This window comes from Epinephelus fuscoguttatus, linkage group LG10, assembly GCF_011397635.1.
Source record: "Epinephelus fuscoguttatus linkage group LG10, E.fuscoguttatus.final_Chr_v1".
Lineage (NCBI taxonomy): Eukaryota > Metazoa > Chordata > Actinopteri > Perciformes > Serranidae > Epinephelus > Epinephelus fuscoguttatus.
In genome coordinates this window covers 43,467,867-43,490,482 of record NC_064761.1, presented here as the reverse complement: position 1 = coordinate 43,490,482, position 22,616 = coordinate 43,467,867, and the positions used below count along the sequence as shown (strand labels likewise).

Sequence of the window (22,616 nt, the reverse complement as noted above, 5' to 3'; positions counted from 1 at the left end):
CAAGGGACAGACAGACTGACATTAACATCATTAGAGGGCTAACATGCCTGAAACAACATCAGTGGAAGAAAATGTCATTTTAAATAGACAATAAAATCCATGAATCTCAGTTACTTCCCTTCAGGATGAAAAACTTTTAATGAATAAAACAGTGTTTTAATAAATACAAATAAATATGGAAGGTATTAAATAATAAATAAATTAAAAATAAGTAAATACAGAGGTTAGGATCTTATTCATCCTTTACATACAGACATAGAAATAGATAAATTAATAATGTTGTCATACAAAAATGTAGAAAAAATTAAGATAAAAATTAAATTAAAAATAAGAAAAATTCTGTAGCCTGCTATTTAATTATCAACTTTTTTTTATTCATTCCTTCATCTGTTTATTTCCATATTTATTCCAATAATTATTTATTCTTTTACTTATTTATTTCCATATTGATTAATGCATTTCTGTATTTATTTGTTCATTTTTTAAATTTTATTTATAAACATTTTTATTTATTTATTCCTTTATTTCTTTATTTCTGTATTGATTAATGCATTTCTATATTTATTTGTTTGTTTGTTTTTTCATTTTTCTACAGCCTTTTTACATATTTATTTAATCCTGTTTTATTTATGAATTTATTTATTTCCATATTTATTTATTCCTGTATTTATTTATAAATTTATTTATTTTATTATTGACACTTAAGTCATTTTTTGTTCTACACAACAGGCAACTTTTGCATTAAATAGGAAAAATCTAAACTCGCAGTGTCTTTGAATGAAACCGTCACATTTCCAAATAAACCGTTAATTTCTTTTGTGTGGTGAAACCGTTCCGGCCACATCAGCAGCAAAACACACACTTTATGACGTCATTAGAGGACAACCTCTCTCTGACACCTGACTCACACTTTTCATGGATCTGGTTTGACGATTAAGGCTGGGACAAACCGCAGTGTGTTAGGGCCACTGAGTTTAATAAAAAGAAAAGTTGCGTCTTTGGTATTTCGAGCACAGACGAAGATGGAGTTATTCGTGTGATCATCAGATCTGCAGTATGATGATAATAAAGTCGTGTATTTACAGCGCTGTAGACTAAACATGCGTGCAACACAGTAGCAACAAACACTTTGTATAAATCTGTGATTAAGTGACCTCAGAGACAGCAGAAGTAACGTTACCTTGAGTTACGGTTGCCTCAGCCTCACGCTGTCAAAAGAAAGGCTCTTTTCAGGAGGAAGAAAGCTTTCTGATTGAGTGTTGGATTCGGCCTTAATTGAAACCTTATGTGTGGCATGTGGAATTCTGGGACTTTGGCTCGCTCCCAAGAATCCACAGAATGTGAAGGTTTTTTTCTTCCTGCCTGCCCCTCTCTCCCTCTCTCTCTCCCTCTCTCCTCTCCCTCTCTTTTTTCCTATGTGCAGGGGTGTCTTACATCAGCCCAGCGAGCCCTGGTGAAGGCGACTGAGAGCCAGCGAGCGAGCGAGAGAGAGAGAGAGAAGGGCTCGGATTGTAGCGTCCAGCCGTCTTGACTCTCACTGGAATAATCTAAAACCATCTCTGAACAAATGGTCTGAAAGGATAAGACGTCTCAGAAGTAAGTCATTCTTTTCTGTTGAACTTTTTGCCGTGACTCTCGTCCTGCTTTGTGTCATTGTTTGGACTGTAAAAATGGGACCTCACACTCTGTCCACCTTTCTGTAAGCCTGCATGAGAGTACCTTAAAGTTTCCTTAAAGTATTTCGCACTGGGAGCGTCGGCTGCATGTTTGAACTCCATGTACCTTTTGTGTGGAGTAGCTGCTGTTTGCATGGCAGACTAGAAGAGTGGACAGCAGAGCAGAGCAGAGCGATGCCAGATTCAAACTCCTCTCTGCTCTGCTGCAGATCCAGCTGTTTCAAACTGAACTCAGTATAAGCCTTGCTGTGGCTGGATGTGATTAAATCCTTTTCTTTTATTTAAACATGTTATCACTTCAGATAATCAGGGTTAAGGGAAAGAGTATGAACAAAGGAAGTTTTCTAGATGTTATCAAAACTCCAACAGAAGCTCTTCAACCTTCAAACAAGATCTTCTTTTCTGTTCTACAGATGCATAAAGTTGAGCGCCCTCCTCACTAAGTTCACACAGTAGACACGTCAGAGTTTTAATGATTTAAGTGTGACTGTCTGGAAGTTTGTTTACTGCATCGCTCAAATGTCTTTCTATTGTGCAGAGTTCTTCTTTTTACAAGCAACAGAAGAAGTGTAACTAATGTGAAAATGATGTGACTCTCATTTGAGTGTCTTGCATCAAGCTCGCGCACATTTTTGTTTGCTTTATTGTGGCGGGGTAGTCAGGAGTATTGTTTTGGAAAAGTTAAACAACTGACTCATTTATGGTTTACTGCGGTCAGCTGATGAAATGGTGAATGCTCAAGTTACAGCTTTGAAAAAGATTCCCGTCCCCGCGGGACATGTCCTGCTTATGGAGGTTGTGTGTATGTGTGTGTGTGTTCCTCAGTGCTATGTAGGTGTTACGTAGGTGGTATGTAGGTGTCCTCCTGTGGCATGTGGGCGATAGATGTTCCACACACAGGCCTCTTTTCTACCTCGTTGGAGTTATTTGGTGACTCGACTCGACACAGAAGAGTCGTGTGAAGAGTTAAGAGTATGTATGAGCTCACAGCTCTGACATTTGAACAGTCAGCGACAGACTCAGGAGAGGTGACTCTGATCAATGGAGTAATTGTTATAGAGAGGTGAAGGTGAGCCTGAGGTCAGGCGGCTGTGTGTGTGTGTTTTCTATCTGGACACATGGCTGCACTCTGTTTTTTGTCGATGTTGTTGTCGATCTTTCTGCGGATAATAGACCTCAAAGCTTAAGTGCGATTCATTTTCTGTCTAATGAAAATGTATCAACTCATTTTCAGATTAATTTTATGTCCTTTAGCACGGTAAAATCACAAACATAAGTTGTTTTGCAGCTGCTCCATAAATTTATTTCCTCCTTTTCACAAGTTTACATCATTTTAATCAAATAGAAGTTGTTAAAAAAGAAGTCTGCAGGCGTGACGTTTTGCTCTAGTGACTTGTTGTGGGACATTTGCAATTATTATTATTTATATCACTAGTAACTGGCTGAATGCTTGAGAGAGAGAGAATCTTCATTTAAGGAATACTTAATGTATATGTATATTAATTACTCTCCCTGTGCTTCATTGAATTCAGGAAGAAAACTTTGTTTTTCTCTCATGCCTCCACAGTGAACGAAGAAACCAAAGATGGTGGGCCACATTTAATAACAGTAAAACTATATCAAAACATCCGTTTACAAACTTTAACGCAACTTATTCAGTATCCAGGTCTCATTTATCTGCTCGCATGCTTAGTACTTCTCAAACATGTGCATTTTTGCTTAAACCCTGCTCTTTAAAACACTTTAAAGGGCATCCTTAAAAAGTCACAATTCATATTTACTTTTAAAAGGCCTTAAATGTATTAAGTTGTCTTAAATTCAGATTGGATGTGTCTGTTTGTTTTTTTAGTCACATCACCGCGAGGATTTCTGATGTTGGCACGACAGGAAACATCATTTTAACAGGAGAAAAACACACACGACAGGGTATCAGCCGTTGACACAACAACACGTCACACGATGCCACTCGATGCATTTCAGTGAGTTAAATCATCGTTAAACTCGCTGTTAGCCAGACTGCTCGTTAGTTTATTTTTATGAGAGGTAAGCATAGAGAGTATCATCATCATCAGTTTATCTGTACAGCACATTTCATACGATGAGCGTTAACTCAGCGTGCTTAAGATACATCTTACATGACAAACATAAACTGTCATGTAAGATAATGAAGTATTACAGATATAAAAACAAGCAGGACATGATAAAAACAAACAAACAAGAGGGTGATATTATTATCATTATACTTAGAAAAAGGAAGATAATAACAATAATACTAATTCCTAAAACAAATAAAAATACGCTTAAAAACTGAACTAAAAGCGTGTGGAAAAAAGGATTTTAGTTTGCTTTTAAAAGCGAACACTGTTGTTGCACCATGAGCTGATTGAGAGCTTATTTTAGGTGCAGTGTCATTTACCTTCGCATTCATCTTCAACTAATATCAGTGTGTTTACTTGGGAAAAAATACATTTTCACTTTTGGTATGTGTTTCGATCGCAAGTTTGGTCTTAAATTGAACTTAAAATGGTATTAAAAAGCACTTAAAAAGTCATTAATTAAATTCGTTTATATCTGTAGACGCCCTAAAACAATGCAGGCGCGCTACTCTTCTGTGCCAGTTTCACATGGTAAGGTTTTAGGGAGAATGCATGTGTTTGGGAAGTACTGAGCATATGACTGGATAAATGAGAGTTGGATTATATTGTCTGAGCTGAGTTTGTAAACTGAGGTTTTGATTTAGTTCTGCTACTGTTTAATACAGAGCCTGATGATTTCAGTTCTTCAAGAATATTTCTTTGTTCACTTTGGAGTCTTTCTTCAGGAATTCAACTTCACACAAGATGAGTAATTGATATGCAAAATGGGCGTTTTGTGGATGAAGTGTTCGTTTAAAATGCTTAAACGCTGTTAAAACTCTCTGAATGTGCTTTGGACAAGTTACAAAATGGAAGTGTCACACCAGCGTATTTTCCTCACCTGCTGTAATGTGTGATGTTTCTCTATCTGGCTGAATATTCAGTAAAACAGAATGCAGAACAGGGCCATGATATGTGATAATTATAAAGAGGTTTGTAACTTATCTTTCCTCACTTCAGACTCTGCAGACTCTTCTCTGTGCAGTGCTGCATTCTGGGGAACAATGAAGTAATGGAAGCACAAGTAGACAAAGCAAGCTGATGAAAACAAAAAGTGAAATTACAAAACTTGACCACAAATTAAGTTCGGGAACCGCTGATCGCCACAGGCTGACCATTTATGACAGTGTAAGAGTATTCAGGCGTGGAGTTTTCCTTTGAGATCTTTTTGTTGTGTGCTCTGTTGGCTGGATGTGTAAATAGGAGACCATCTTTATCAGGGTAAATAAGCTCTTTGTCAGCGCAGAGTGGAGGAGTTATTGCTTAAGACGGGGAATATATGAAAATGCCTGTGGTGGATGTCAGAGGGGAGCGGATAATGTACTCACATTCAGAGTTTTTTATTTGTCCAGACAGATGGAAAACAGAGAGGGAGACAACGTTCGAGGGGGATTTGATCCCAGGCCATCACTCTATTATCTGGCTGTAATTTGATATCTGATGCACACATACACACACACATATATATATATATATATATATATATATATATATATATATATATATATATATAGGCTAAAACACACACACACTCAGGCGCAGATAGAATAAGAGAGTATAGAGTAACCACATTAGGAGTGTGTTATCACTGCATCTTTCTGACATGTCATTTTAATTAGCAACCCTCCCCTCCAGAGTTTGGAGGCTGACTGACATCCTCACATACAGACCCTAATCACACACCACAGCAAAGGCTGTAATTTCAACCCCACATTCAAAACACTGCACTGGAGGCACTCGGTGCTTACTTAGCTTAGCTGTAACTCGACGCAGACGTTGTTTGATTGGAAGTGTTTTCAAATCAATGCCTCTGGCAAGAGAGAACCAGCTGTGCACTCGCTCGCTGACATGCATGCTGTAATTTGGTATAAATAGAGGCATTTCAGGGAACATCATCCCTTAAATACTGCACTGTTGACTTTGCATCCCGCACGTGCTTGAACTTCGACCCTGCCCAAACCAGCGTCCCACTCATCACCTAGTGTTTGAGGGAGATTAGGTTACTCGTAGCTTAAAGCAGACGCATTTGTGCCTCTTATTTCTGAGCTTGAGCTACTTGTTTGAGGTCTGCACTCAGATGAGATGGTGACAGGAAATATGACAAAAGTTGCATTGCTTCTGTGATATTTTCCATTGTTGAATAATAAAGTTAATATGAGGTTGCTGCTTTGATCCGGATTACAGAGAAGGCTGCTCGAATCACCAGAAACCAAATAATTGTAGAGGGAGCTAGAAGATGGATGCACATACACATTAGCACACAGTAGTCAAATCCTCCTCTGTGTTTGCACATGTGGCCTCGGTCAGTCCTCATTCTCTCGCTCCTGTTTACAAGTCAGTCCCTTTTTGTTTGTCTGTTTGTCCCTCCACCTCGCCATCTCTCACTCCCCCCCCCGTCTTCACTAATTACAGGCTGTCAGGGAAAATCCGAGGTAATATTTCAACATCAAAAGGACCTCATGACGTGCTGCAGGCTGCCACTGTGTGCAAATGACAGCCTGGGCAGTGAGTGAGTTGTCACTGCCGACGTATCGGCCTGTACGGACGACATCAGCCTTTTATAGAACTCTTACTATCTGCTCTGTTGTTGTTTTGTAATTTGAATGTCTGTGTAGTGGAGTAACATGTTATCAGTGGTAGAGAATGTACATTTACTCAAATGCCATTTTCAGATCCTTTCACGACATTTCAGAGGGTACGATTATTTCATTACTCCACATTTGCAGCTCAGGAGGTAGAGCAGTTGTCCACCAATTGGAAGGTTCGAGGCCCTAGCGAGTCCTTGGTCAAGACGCTGAACCCTCAGATTAAAATTTCCTTATAAAATACATTTTTAAATATAAAACCAGTCATCTCCATCCTTTTCAGCTTGTGAATCACAACTACAATAGCCGTGACGCTGTACATGCATGCGTCCACACGTTGCCCCTCGTTGCCAGTTGGCATGAACAGTTAAAGCAACACTTACCTTTGTGGAACTTTTACGCTTTTCTTTGTTTAAGTTAAAATGCTATTAATAAGCTGATAGCACACGAACATGTAAGTGAATTCCACCAGAGATAAAAACTCATAATTATACCATTCTCATATGGTTCTAAGAAAGCACCGACCAATCATTGGCCGAGTGTTCTGTCTGTCTTCCCCACGTGGAGGCCTCCGACTGACATAACCACTCGCATAACATCGTTTTTAGTTTGCTTCTAATGTAACATAGGCTATAACGTTATATATGACAACACAGCATCCACTTGCTAACAGTTAGCCTACTGTAGCCTAACGTTGCCTGAGCCTGGCCTCCTTGTTCATTGCCAGTCACCAGTACTATCTAACGTTAGTGTTTACGTTATATTATAAAACTCATCAGTCATCACTGACCTCGGATAAGTTTCAAAACTCCAAGGTTGCGTTTGACTGTGCAGGACAGGTAACATTATGTTTAGTTTGCTTCTAATATAACATATAACGTTATATATGACAACACAGCATCCAGTTGCTAATGGCTAACGTTAGCATACTGTAGCGTCGCCTCTGAAACATTAACGTTATCTTCCTTGTGCGTTTCCACTTACTAGTAGCGTTAACACTACTATCTAAGGTTAGCACTGTAACCTTATTCTAAAACTCATCAGTCATCACTGACTCCGGTTGAGTTTTAAAACTCCGGGGTTGACTGTCTTGGTTGTAACGTTACACTCGCTCTCCTCTTCCGTGTATCTAACGTTACATTGCCAACGCCTAGACTTTGGAGGGAGGTGGAGTTGTGGATGTTCAATTTTTTTCTAAGTGCTGTGTGAAATGCAAGAAACACAAGAGTTGCTTTAATCAGCTGTCCTTTAGCTCTCGATCATAGACTGTATGAAATTATGGACGTAGCCACCGTGACATCACCCGTTGGTTTGTGGACTGCTGTTTTGAAGCCTTGATTTCCGCATTTTAGCCGTTGCTGTCTTGTTTTATTGGAGCCAGAAGTGACCATATTCAGACGAGAGGGTGGAGCTGTGCTCAGGGGCGAGGACTGGTACTGACTCACAGACTGTAGTGATGACAGTCTGTAACTCAAAGCAGGCCGCCCTCACTTATGCATGACTTTTAGCCTTAATAGAATGTAGACGGGTGAGTTGTATAAAAATGAACCCTCATACATTTGTCATCTGTGTTGAAATTAGCTATGAGACCCAAACTTTTTTCGTTCCAGGCTGTAAACGTGTTTATTCAGCTGTAGAGTTGGGCATTTTAACATGGGGGGGGGGGGTCTACGAGGTTGGTTTCTTCTAAGCTTCTGGAGCCAGCCTCAAGTGGCCATTAGAGGCACTACAGTGTTTGGCACTTTCACGTTGACTTCAGTTTTCAGCCCTGGAGGTTGATGTTGTTCATGACCAACCTTTTCACAGAATCTTGGACCAGTCTGTGAATCCATTTGGAAGTAATGCACCTTTTTGCGATAGGCCACTTTCATTGCCACCTGACAAACCAGCTGACAAAGCGAACTATAGAGCTGCTGGTTGCAGCTTAAAGGTGCGGACACACCAAACTAACATCAAAGAACTAGCAGCGGCGAAAGCCAACTGTTGCGTCGTCTGCGTCGCCTCACGTCGCCCTGTGTCAGTTGCGTTTGAACACACTACACGGACTACATCCGACGACCAAGTAGCACGTACGTTCTGCGCCTGCGTGAGAGAGAGCGGAGTGAGAGAGTGGTACATCCTGTCAGCTGAGGGGTTTCCTATCTGTGCAGCCGAGCACCGCAGCACCTCCACGGACTATTACATCCAGACGGTCCCGGTGTTTCCTCCGCAGGCTCCACTTCACTCAGCTGCCCGATAAACCCGCTGCTTCTTCCCACTTTAACCTGAATAACAAACCAGGGCTCGGTGCTCCGGTTGGATCCAAACGGAGAGCCGGGGCTAGCTCAGAGACTAGCGGAGGCTAACTGGCTGTGCTTCCCTCCGGTCATGCTGCGGCTAACGCTCCGCTAGCCTCCCAGCTAGCTCCGGTTTGTTATTCAGGTTAAAGTGGGAAGAAGCAGCGGGTCTGTGGGGCAGCTGAGTGAAGTGGAGCCACCGGTCCGGAGGAAGCACCGGTTAGCCCCGGTTTCACTACAGGCAGATTCACTCGCTACAGGGGCGAGGAAATAAACCCTGAACAGCCAATTAGAGTGATCTCTCTCACCAACAAGCTCCGCCACCAATTCAACATGCTCAGTCGGCCAAAAAGCCAACGGTGCGGGACACACCGCAAAACTAGGGCGACAGACGCTCACCGACGGCCCAACTTTGGTCGACGGCTGACCGTTGGCTTGGTGTGTCAGGGCCTTTAAAGCCGACTAAAGCTCATCATCAAGTGGCATCTGCCCTCTAAACTCCCCTGATTTTAGTGACTCTTTGATACTTACAAAAAAAAGTCCATATTATGAACACTAATTTGCATAGCAGAACCGTTTTAAAAAATTCCCATTCCATTAAAGTCCCCATGAAATGAAAATCCCATTTTTCCAGTTTTAATCCCGTGTCCCTGTGTTGATCCTTTATCTCTTGTTTTGTGCCAAATATGTGTAAAAAATCTCTATCAGAGTACTTTTACATCAAAATCCCTGTTTGTTCTTTCTGTAAAACCATGTAGAGATAGGAAGAGATGTGTGTTTGGATGTCCTTAGTTTTCATTTCCAAAACAATGTGATGGTTGTCTGATTCATTAATTTCTCCCTCATCCTGCTCCTGACCTGACAGCGAGGGAGGTGTCTGTGGAGCCACTCGGCAGCTGTAGCTCTGTATTATGCTGAACTCTAAGCCCACCCACTGTTGAGCCACACAATAAAATGCGAAGGATTAGATTTAAATCTCTGTTGTTAACTGTGCACCACTCAAATATTCTGTTTCACTGGAAAATATGTCGCAGAACAGAAGCTAAAGACGCTCTAACTTTCATTTCACTTGGACATTGGCCACATAGTGACGCCTCAGATTTGTACTGTGACCTTTTTGAGGGGGTCTGACCCTACTAGCTTCATGTCAACCAGCTCCAACAGTAAGATTTTACTTGAACGTTCATAAAGACATTTAGCTGATGATGCTTTTGTACTGCAAACAGAGCAGAAGAGAAGACAGAAGCTCCTTCACGTAGTTCAACGAGTGGTGTATGCATATCATAATGAGATGCTGGTATTCGTTAAGTCTTTATTTGCATAGTTTCAGACCCCAGGTGTCATTTTCTCTGTTGAAATCGAAGAAAGCACTTCTCGTCTTAGCTGAATGCACAAATGCTTTTGATTTAAGCAGCGTGCAGGGGATGGACCTCTCCTTTAACGGGGGAAATGGAAAAAAAAAAAACAAAACTTGTTGGCGTGGAGCGGTGTTTTTCCAATCTGACAGTGTAGCTGTAAAGTTCAGGGCCTGGATATTCAATCAAAATGGATTTCCAGTCAGAGATTTTTCGGCTCCTCTCCTTACATAACAAACACAACCCCCTGTCATTGCACGATAGTCACAATGAGCAGTTACTAGCCTTTGTTGAAATATTTGGTGGGTCTTGCAGGTAGATTAAATATTTGGTTGATCTGGCAAGAAGATAAAATACAGCCTCTCCTGCAGTTTCCCACTTTGTTTCTCCCTTGTGGCCACTTAGCATCAGCTGGCAGCTTTTACGAGCACCTGCGCACTGGTGTGAACAGTTCATGCCCTCAGGCGACTAATAGGTCCCTAATGGCACCGTCAGTGAGGAGCTGCAGCAGGTGTGTGTGCTCCTGCTGGAGACTGTTGAACGCCAGCAGAAGCAGTTACAGTGTTAAAGAGAAACCTTCACCTCTGCTTCATATAAGAGTCACCAGATGGATTTAAGTATCTGCAGTCCGGCCTGTGAAGCAGTACATGACCTTAACTTTTCAGCTTTTGGTTTCATGTTACCGTAAAACTATTGCTGATGCAGCAGGGTCTTGTTTTTATCCACTGTATCGTGGAGCAGCGCTCAAAATGTGCCTTGTATATCATTACATGTGCATATGTGGTGTAAGGTATCCTACAATTAAGCATGTAGACTGGAACATTTCTCCCCAAGTGTCACATCTGACCCAGACAATAGACGATTGTTTTCTGTGCACGTTTCTCTTCCAGTCAAGAAAACTTAATTACATGTATGAGTGCGTGTGTCTGTGTGTGCAGGCCTGCATGCGTGTGCGTGCGCCTCATTCTCGGATTTTACGGCCGTGTGTTTACATGGCTCCACCTGGGTCTGATTGGGAAATGTGATTCGGATTTCATGCATTCCCATAAAAATAAAATATCTGTGATGCTGTGTTACAGCCTTCAGGGAGAAACAGGAGGATATAATAGAGAGCACATGTGGATGGTTACGGTGCGCAGCATACGGGCACACTGTTAAGCAATCGGGCCACATAAACACACACACGCACACACACCTTTATATATACTGTATATGCAGGTTGTAGCTATGAAGCCTGGGCACGATGTCGGGTTTAGGAAGTAGATCTGAGCTGAGTAAATTTTGGTTTTGATATTATTTAACTGTGCAAACAAGATCTGCCTTTCTTCAGCAGCTCATACCCAGTGTTTGCCATCATTCATTGGTTATTCAACAGGGGAAATACTTTTTTTTCGGGGGGCCCAGATTTCCCCATCTGCATCTCAACCGCGGATGTTGTGGTTAAACGGTATGGGTCTTTACCACCAGGCCCCTGAACGCCTCATGCAGTACATTTATGGCACCAGGTAGAGCTAAAAGCTAACTTCAATCCTTGATCTTTGTTTAGAGGTGTAATCAACCATGTGGCATACCTTTAAACCATCCCATCACCTGACATATTTTCCCCAAATACAGGGAAGTGTCGAGTAGCTTTAATTGGCTGATTGGTTACCTTAGAATTTTTAACCTCAGCATTTCTTGTGGATTTGTAGCCAAAAGATTTATCAGGATTTTTCATCCCTTAATATTTTACTTAGCGCCATCTTCAGGTCAGAATTACATATTTTTTAATCCATTTGCAACAAATGATGTTGGCAATTTAAGTTCCTTATTATGTCGTGCAGTGGTTCCCAACTGGTCCAGCCATGGGGTCCAGATTTCTCTTGAGTCATTAGTTCAAGGTCCACACAGCTTTAATATATTCAGCGTCATACTATCAAGGTAAATTGCTGTATCTGTTGAGTAGCTGTCTGTTAGTCACTCTCTCTACAGCAGGAAACAGCACTTCAAAATAAAAGCTCTGTGCTGGAAATTCATTGTACTTCAAAATAAAGTGTGTTTTTTACAAACTTGACACATTCTCGTTTCACTTGTGGTCCATTCAGAATGGACCCAGGACCCACTTTTGGACCGCGACTCACCAGTTGGGAACCACTGATGTAGTGGATATGTTGAAACTCGTGAGGTTATGTTTAGGCACAAAAAACACTTAGTTATGGCCAGGAAATGATTATATTGTGGCTTAAAAACTCCTGTTTGGGGGCACAATTCTGGCAGGAGAAGCAGCAACAGCCACTCCTTCATTTATTTATTTTATTTCATTCATTATCCACCATTCCTTCCACCTCCCGATGCTACGTCTCTTTAGAATCGCTGATATGATACGTATAAAACCTACAACATATTTAAGGGTTGCAGATACGTACAATACAACACATTTTCTTGTGATGACTGGGCTCCTCTGTGACCAGATATCTGCAAGACTAATAACACTCCCATCAGCCTCAGCTTTACTTTATGTTAGTGCTAATTAGCAAATGTTGGCATGTTATAACTGTAGCAAGATGGTGAACGTGGTGAACAATGCGACAGCTAAACGTCAGCATATCAGCATTTACCTGTGTGCTGCCACTTAATCTGATATACAGCTTGGTTACATCTCTGTATGCACATACACATATCTCGGTTATACGTAGACACTGTATGTCCTGTTCACATTCAGTTTATTCATTTTTTCATTCTGCACCTAACACAGATCAACATTATTTCACTTTATATTTTATATGTGTAAATTTAGTCCCTATTTTAATTACGCACGTCTTACCTGCAGGATTATTTAATGAGCGTTGTTGGCGGGAGCCTGAGAGCGAAGATTTAATTTCCAGCGACTGTTTGTCTGTAACAGCAGTACTAATGACGATAAAGAACTTGAAAGCATGATAGCATGCTGGCGTTAGCATTCAGCTCAGAGCATGTCTGTGGACTGTCTTAGTTTTATCTAGTTCAAAAACATAAACTGGCTTTCAGTCTGGAAAGATGGACTGGAGAATCTCTTCACAATCACGCAGTGTAACAACAATTATAATTGACATTCATCAAGTAGATGAGTTGTAGGTAGATGAAAAAGCAAGAATCCAACATCCAACATTTTGATAGAAAATATAAAACAGAAGATGTTTAACGTGTAATTTAACCTGTCAGATTGTTTCTCACATATTGTGAAATATTGTAGTAACATTTCACATGTGAAGTCACACAGTTTAACAGAAATGATGACCTGTGTGTGAGCACTGTGATTAAGAACGAGATGTTATCCTCTAAGTAGAGCTCTCAGACAGTCTTTGGCGGCTGGATGATGAAGCATTCATTTGTTCTTGACCCTTTTTAGCCTCTGCTAGTTGCTCACTCCTCTGCGGAGGCTCATGTAAATCCCCCAAGTGTTGACACTGCTGTGTGTGTTTGTGTGTGTGTGTGATAGAGACAGAGGCAGGGAACAGAGCCAGGTAAACCTGCGTGTTGACTTTGCAGGCTTTCCCAGGGTGCAGGAACCTGGTGGTACACCAACATTACTCTGTGTGCTGGGCTCGACCCTCCAAAGAAAATCTGATTTATTTATGCAAACAAGAGAGCCTGGGAAAACAAAATAAAACAGCCGGAGGACACGGCAGTGAGCTCTTAGTGAACGCATGAGAGTGTTTTTGGGGTTGTAAGACGAAGAAGAGGTGGACGAGCTGGAGAATAGCTATTTATGGCTTTTCCTGTAAGTTATACAAATTTGGAAACTCCTTGGTGGATCTCCTATGCATTAAATTTGTCCTGCTGATTTAAAAAAAAAAAAAAAACAGAACAGTCTCGTTAGTGTCTGAGGGGAGTATCTGTCCTTCACCACTTCCTGAACTAGCCATGAGGGAGCTGATTTTTATGGGGCACTTTTCCCCCAGACGGAGAAACTCAAGTCAAAAGTCTTTTCAGGTTCGTTCTGCTCCAAATTGACACAATAAACTCTGCGTATCAACATCTTGTGTTTATAATAACCTGTCTGAATTCAGACGAGGTCCAGTCAGAGTTTGCTCTGTCCAGTCTGAATGGTGCTGTGATGGAGCACTTTAACAGATCTGTGAAAACATCTACAGACAGATATTAGTCTGAGTGTTAGATATTGTGTTAAGTGTAAAACGACACGCCATAACTCCCACTGATACAGTAGATACGGTCATTTGCTGCCACATTCAGTAACGTGTACCACATATGGTTTTGTTTTTATATGTGATCCTCTGGGAGACAGTAACAGCGCTGTAAATGGCTGTCATGCTGTGATATATATGCTGTTAGTTATGAAAAGATTGGGAGATATAGAAAAGTAGGTCTAACTGTTGATAATTTATGTTTTAATTTCTTGAATTTATTTCATGCTTCCCTTGTAGAGCGGCATGATATGAAGAAAGTATTTAATATTGTCACAATCTAGTACAAGACCGGGACTCGGTTGCAGAGGAAAACACTAAACACAAATGAGAACACAAATCCAAATCTTTACTAAGGGGGTCAGGGGTCAAACATGCGAAGGCAGTCAGCAAAGGCAGAAAAGTCCATTCAGGGAAATCACACAAAACTCCATAAATCCAAGCATTCAAAAACCCAAGAAATCAAACACGAGGAAAAGGTGTGAAAGTATGAACACACCGGGGCAACGATGATAATCTGGCAGCTGAATGGGGGAAACACTGAGCTCTAAATACACAAGGATTGATTACTATACACAGGTGAGTGGAACAAGACACAGGTGAAACACATGAGGTCATTAACAAAGGCAGGAAAACTCAGACAGTAATAGAGACACTAAATACAGTGCGAACACTTTTCAAAACAAAGCAGGAAGTGGACGCAAAGACGAGCATAAACTTGACAGAAAATCACAAATATTTAAGAAAGTTGAATATCAGCATGAAGGCTTGAGCAGTATCACAGTGTTATGGTATACCAGGATATTCTGACAGTACAGTGATAGAGTAGCCCCCTCCATCTCTCTTACCATTACTGTTTGTGTTTTTCAGTTCAGAAAAATACTGCAAGGTGTAACTGTTGAAATAAATTTTTAAAGAACAATGTCCACTTTTCAATCATAAAGTTGCATTTGTTTGTCAGAATGAAGTTCTGGCACCACAGACTAATACCGCCATATAACGTATGCCCCAGTAAAATCTTCAAAGGGTATGAAGGTATTAAAAATGATGTATTATATATGTATTATCGTTGTTGAAAGAGTTCGGTTGGAAGTTGACAATTAGGACGCCTTCACACTGGTGCTATTTGGTCCACTTTAAACGAACCCTGGTCCGCTTCCATGGATAGTTTGGTTCGTTTGGAGTGGTGTGAACACTCATTCGAACTCTGGTGCGGACCAAACGAGGGAACCCTGGTCCGCTTGAAAACCGGGGGTCTCGGTTCACTTGCAAGTGAACCCTGGTGCAGTTCGCTTACAGTGGGAAATGCAAACAGACTATCCAGCGAACCAATGAGAGGAGTGACGTAGAGCGCAATGCATTTTGGTGTTTGGTGTTGTTGTGGTTACCAAGCCGGCTGAAGGGGATGGATTTCCGTTTTCGGTCGTGACCAATCGATGAGCCGGGTTTTCTTCTTCCTCGTGGTTTTTTTCTTCCTGGTCAGTGGTCGTTTCGGGCAATACCTCCAAACGAGCAGCTGTTGTAACTGCGTGACGTTGTTCAGGCGGTTTGGTCCGCTTTAAAAAGTGCAGTGTGAAAGTGAACCAAACTAAATGAAGGTGTGAAATTTTTCAGCACTTAACCGCCCAATCGAAGGGCGACTTTTTTAAAATGCCAATAGCAATATCCAACTATGACAGTAATTCTAGTTCTCTCTGCTGGAGACAGTGTGGCTTAAGAGGAGACTTCTCCCACATTTTTTGGGACTGTTCTAAATTAAGTTTATTGGGAAAAGATAAAAAGGGAAATAGGAGAAATTTTGAACTCAGATCAGCCATTTGAACCACATCAGTTGATTTAAGGCAATGTGTCATTAAGGGGGTTGGAGAAAAACAAATTATATTTGCTTAGAGCTCTTGTGCTAATAGCCCATGAACTTATTAGAATACACTGGCTTAAGCCCCGCCCACTTTCTTTGGACCAATGGACCTCAAGACTTGTGGCTGTGAATTGTATGGAAAACATAACCGTGAGGCTGCAACTCAGGATGGACATTTATTTAGAAAGATGGTCTTCTGTTATATTGGACTTAGAAAAGTAAGCATATTGTTAGCATTTCAATCGATCATTTTCAGTTGCGTCTCCGGGTAGCAGCTCAGGTCCATGTTTGCTCTCTGTCGACTGATGTCACTTGCATATGTGGCGGGGCATACCGGCAAGAAATGCAGAGGGATGATAATAATGCTTGAGTTAGAAAAAATGAAAGGAAATCATTTCCAGCGTTCTGTTACTAAACAAATTGAACACTGAACTGAGCACAAGTGGCACCAAAAACAAAAAACAAATAATTGCTACATTTTAAAATGCAGTTTTCTACTGATACTCCCTTAGGGCACATTCACATTGAACCTTCATTTGGTTCACTTCACTTTCACACTGCACTTTTTAAAGCGGACCAAACAGCCTGGACAAAATCACGCAGTTACAACAGCTGCTCATTTGGGGGAGGTATTGCCCGAAACGACCGGCCGAAACACGGCTCATTGATTGGCCACGACCGGAAACGGAAATCCATCCCCATCAGCCGGCTTGGTCACCACAAAAACATGGAGTATAGTCCTCTGACCATGTATCAATAAGCGCCTGCACCTCCTCACGAGACATTTTCCAACTTTGTCTTTTTTTTTAATTTTTTTTTTTTACCTCTGCTTCTCCTGGTTCACACTGTTGGCTTTGTTTTTTTTTCCTACCCAAAATGCACTGCGCTCTACGTCACTTCCTCTCTTTGGTTCACTTCCTCTCTTTGGTTCACTTCCTGTCTTTGGTTCGCCGGATAGCCCGTTTGCATTTCCCACTGTAAGCGAACCGCACCAGGGTTCACTTGCAAGTGAACCGAAACCCCCAGTTTTCAAGCGGACCAGGGTTCGCTCGTTTGGGCTGCACCAGAGTTCGAATGAGCGTTCACACCACTCCAAATGAACTGAACTATCCGTGGAAGCGCTCCAGGGTTCGTTTAAAGCGGACCAAATAGCACCAGTGTGAATGTGTTCTTTAACTAGGTTTAACTCATTATAAGCCCTGACTGCAGTATTGAAGTCTTTCGTGACGTGTGTATCGTGCAAGTTGAAATCGAGTTGACAATACAAAAATAATATGTTGTTCAGCTGTAATTCCGTTGAAGCCTTTATTGTATTCTTGTTAACTCACACTGACACTGATGGGGCAAATGGAGCTGCTGCCCACAGGAGCCGTGGTCTCAACTAAGGGACAGAAAAGTGTTTTCTTTTATTTTAGGTCCCTCAGTGAAATATGCAGCGCTTTATGAGACCAACTTTCCTTTATGAGTCATTCCACAGACATTTAGAACATATAGTCTGGATCTTGTGGAAAAAATGTAGAAATGCGGCTATGAATGTCGTCATTCATGTACGATTTGTTCTCTGTCGTGTGTGAGTCGTTCACACTTGTCTGAAGATTAAGATAAGTGAGGGCCTTGTAGATGCACAGAAAACTGAATGAATGTCATTGGTACTTTAAGTTTCTGTTGTAACTCTGTCTTTGGGCAGGTGCTTAAGAGCTTCTACCATTTAGTAGATCAATCAAGACTGACCTGGAGAAAATGTTTTCCTCATCACTGGTGGTATGGCACAGTAAAGGCTGGACCTCTGTTACGTCTCCATCACTCTCTCTACTAACAAGCTGGTGAAGTCTTACTTTTCTTCTCATGTTTGTCCTACAGACGTTTGGATCTGAACAGATCAATGTGGAGCACTTTGCGTCTGATGATGAAATGCTCCCCTGGACCTTTGAAACGTGTCAAACATACTTCTCTACTTTAAAGGACCATGTTTTGAGTGCTTTAAACACTCTCAGCTCAAGTTTACTTTTATTCCCTCTCTGAACGCCTTTCAAAGTGTCAGTTGACCTGACTTTGGTTTATTTTGGAAGTGTGACCCTGGAGTGAGCTGTGTTGTGGTGCAGATTTGATGAAGGTTAGCTGTATGAAAGATATGACATCAGAGTCAGTTTAGGTTTTCTAAAGGTCTGCAGCCAAACCGCTCTGTGAGACTGTACTGAGGTAATGTTCATACTCAGTATATGTGTACTGTATACTGACGACTAAATGAATGATTAAGTATGCCATTAATATCTGAAGTATACTCAAACAATCCGTCTGCACCACATGACTGTATCGATCACGTTAATGCACCGAGTTACCATTACATGAAAAATGTCACCTAACATTACCTCCTCCACTCAATTTAACATTTTCCAGTATTATTTTAAGGCAAATTCAGATTCATAAATATTTCAATGTTGTATGGGTTTTTACCATATAAGGTCACCATCATTCATAAATATATTTTCCAGCGGTTAATTATTTAAACCGTCTGCTTTGCAATCTGCCATATGACATATGTCTTCAGACACACAAGGCTATACAGTATATGTCCAGTAATTTGTTGAATATGTCCAGTAAGCTCATGTCTCATTAGGGCTGTCAAAATTGCTCAAAAATGACGTTCAAATATTTCTTCTAAAAATAACTCATAGGTTCGAACCATTCGAATTTTTTTTTTTCTGCATTATGTCCACAAGAAGGCAAACTAATACAAGGAAACATACTTGTATACGTATTAATACAAGGAAACGTAACTACTTGTAGGTATTTTTATTTCAACATAAACGTCTTTGAAAACATTTACATACCTACACATTAAAACACATAAAACAATTATCTATAACATTACCACACCACCTGCGGAAGCGCTGCGAATAGCCTCGAAGCACTGGACCGTGACCGACTCGCGCCCTGCAGCGTTCGTTTCGGCGTCTGGTCTATTTCCTGCGCGAGCCGCGAGCGAATGTGTCAAGCCGGGTGACGGAGACAACAGCTGGGAGCAGAAGCGCTTGTCGACCAGGCTGGAGAAATGCGCGTTTGATGCCAACGCCCACTCGCAAAGAGGACAGCTGCGGTGGTGTTTTTTTCTCTCTCCAAAATCGAATATCAATTTTCACATTTGAAGGTCCATTTTTTTTTTTTCAAATTCGAATTTAGAATATTCGTTGACAGCCCTACGTCTCATACACAGAAATTCTTGCTAATCAAGTTTGAATCTGGGAGTTTCTCGTATAGCTTACAAAAAAATCCACATACTATAGTATATGCAGTCAGAGCGCACAGCATTCTCAGTTTTAAGAATAATAAGTCAGTCATGATTTACTGTATGTGTGTTTGAAGATAGCCAATGCTAACATTCAGATGCTACGCGGGTATAATTTTACTATGCTCACCATTCTACTTTAGCATGTTATTATGCTAACATTTGCTAATTAGTAAGGACAAAATCCTGAATGCACACATGCATTAAACAAGTTATGGGAAGATCTTTATATATATGTCAAAATATATTTATACTAACTTATAACTTGGGTGTGAGCTGTTTGCATCTCTGCGTGGACTGAGAATTCTGGTACCACTGTACTCTTTTCTTTTTTCTAGTGGCACCCAACTGTACCACTTGTAGCCCAACAACATTTCTCCTGTAGGGAGGACTGTGATGAAGACTGTGTATGCTGTTGATTATTTTTATTATTATTTTATTATTATTATTATTTCCTCCTTTTTTATTTTTTCCTTTTATTACTATTATTATTATTATTATTATTATCATTTATTTATTTGTTTTTTCTTTAATTGTCTTATTTTTTTCTTGTGGGGGATATATATATTTGTTTTTAGATACACTTTTTTTCTGGTATCGAATATTTCTTTTCCATATATGGCTAAATAATGTGTATATATACTCATATAGTCGACTCCTGATTTTTTTTTGAGAAAGAGATATATATGTACTTTTTCTTTTTTATATCTTTCTTATTCGCCTCGTCTGTGTCTCAAGAAAATGTTGTCAAAACAAATTGAGAACTCAATAAAAAGAGTTGGGGGAAAAAAAAAATATATATATATTTATGCACACACACACACACACACACACACACACACACGTCAGTCGAATGGCAGCATGTTGATGCAGTGGTTAGCATTGTCACCTCACAGCAAGAGGGTTTCCGATCCCTTCAGTGCGGAGCATGTTCTCCCTGTGTCAGCATGGGTTTCCTCCAGGTACTCCGGCTTCCTCCCACAGTCCAAAGACATGCAGGTTAATTAGTGACACTAAAGAGATACAGCTGATGTCTCCCACTCTGGAGCAAAGTTTAACTCATCTGCAAGATGTGAGTTTACAAAGTGGTCAGATTGTGTCTCAACTCTATAATTATAGTAGTTAAAGGGGCACCAGTATGCTCTGATATTAAGGTTTAACTCAAGCAAAGGACAGGATTCCTTTATATCTTATAAAAGGGGACCAGGTTGTATAAATCTTTGTCTGAGATCTTTCTAGTGAATATCTTACGTTTTCTAATTTAAGAGTGCTCATCATCTCTCTAATCCGTCACCTCTGATTTGGGACACCCAAAGATGGCAGTGATAGGGTAGGTGTCGAATGCCTTTTTTATGTGTTTGCAAAATGTTGTGCAAAAATACAGTTTGAAGGGAAAATCCATCATCAGTGAACATATTAATAGTAATATATTTTGTCATCACGTTATATTCAGAGGCCAGAAATGCAACATTAGTGTCACTACAATCCTTGTAGATCTCTGAACCTTCTCCTTACACTTGACCCTGCATTACTACAGGCGTTTGTGTAAAATACTTCCGCCCTGTTTTGAAAGCCCTCTTGCTGAAGCCCAGAGTGGCATCTTTACGTATATACTGCACTTCTCCTCCAGCTTTGTCCCCTCCTGTTTTCCCCAGTAGCTCTCCTGGTTCCAGTTTATGTTGGACTGCCTGCACTGGTTTGTTAGTTAGCAGAGTGTGAGTTCAACACTCGTCAAAAAGAAGGTGGACCCAGTTTACCTGGGCGCCATGGTTACAGCAGAGAGCAGACTTTACCTCACACCAGTGATATCCAAACCAAACTTTGCCTGTTAATGTCTGCCGGTCGAATTGTTTAATTAGCAGTAAAATGTCAGACACAGTGCACATGAGAGGATTTATTTTTACACAACTCAGAGGCATGACTTCAGCATCACTGGCCGATGGTGTGTCCTCCTACTGTATATCTCTTTGTGCTCTGCTCTTACAGTATAACAGGTGGGAAATGCTGCTCTGTGTGTGACCTAGATCTCCTGTCTTTTTCCTGCTCCGTCTCTCAGGAGCTGTGAGAATAAATCCACCACTGAGGGGTTTGTGCAGCTGGTCCTCATTGTGGTCCTCTGTCTCCAGTTCCCCCATCTCTCTTTTCCCGTTACTGCTTGTGTTTTCAGTCCAGAAAAATACTGTAATACAAAGTGTAGCTGTTGAAATCAAATTTTAAAGAGCACTTTTCAAACAATGAGTTGCATGTACATGAAATATGACAGTGTGGACAAACTCAGGTTCAATGACAGCAAGAGGGTGATCAATAAAATGCTACGGATACTTTTTGAAATATATACACAGAAAGTTAAACCTTCAGATGATTTGACAATGCGTTTACAAGCTTATAAATTTTTCCCTTAAAAGCATAAAATATGTCTTTGAAAGAGAAAATGAAAATATTCCGGAGTAGACACTTTTTTAAGCCGAGATAGGACATGAATAAGATTTTCCTGCTGTGTTCCTGTAAGACGAGAATGGAGAGAAGTTTCCAGAACTGTGAACCTGTGCCTGTGACTCCGGCGCTGCTGACTGATGTGATGTTACTATAACAGAGTTCAGTGGTGGAATAACAGCTGTTCACTTCATACAGGTATAGAGAGCACAGCTGGATCCAGGGGAGGAGAGCAATACGACATAAACACAGGAAAGTGGTTCTCAGAGATCACTAATCCATTACAGTTGATATTTAGGAGTCTTAATGTTATGGCAGAGTTTTGTGCAGCACTGCAGCTAAAGCAGTGATTGTGTTTGTACCAGGTGGATGTGTTCATGCATCGGTTTGGTGCTCGTCACATAGGGTGCATTCACACCCCAACAGACCAAACAGGTTACATGTGAAGGCAACATTTAGGATGCACCCTTCGAAGCCTTTTCAGGTCGGGGACGAAGCGAAAAGAAGGAATATTCTTTGACGATTTTCTGCGTTCTCCTTTCACTTTAAAGCTGACAAATATGTTTACGTTACATGCATTCCACTGAAAACAAAATGTTCGCACCGACACACGATCATAGATTTATCATTGTTTATTGCAGTGGGTCGTGATCCAAAAGTGGGTCATGGGTCGATTCTGAATGGACCACAAGTGACTCACAAACACGTCAAGTTTGTAAAAAACACACTTTATTTTGAAGTGCAGGGAATTTCCGGCACAGAGTTTTATTTTGGCAACTACATGACAGAGACAGTAAGCTAGCTCGGCGACATGGCCAAGACATGACACCGAATATGTTTAACTGTGTG

General features: G+C 40.9%; 1 protein-coding gene across 2 annotated transcripts in view; it reads left to right on the top strand.

The window, feature by feature from the left end:
• Positions 1 to 22,616, top strand: part of ddr2a (discoidin domain receptor tyrosine kinase 2a) — a 61,542-nt gene that overhangs the window by 650 nt on the left and 38,276 nt on the right. Inside the window, exon 2 of one of the 2 annotated variants that reach the window (XM_049588248.1) lies at positions 1,424 to 1,596. The gene's annotated coding sequence lies outside the window, so the exon portion shown is untranslated. Of the gene's footprint in view, positions 1 to 1,373; positions 1,597 to 22,616 lie in introns of those variants that run through there. The other variant, XM_049588249.1, reaches the window with a different exon arrangement.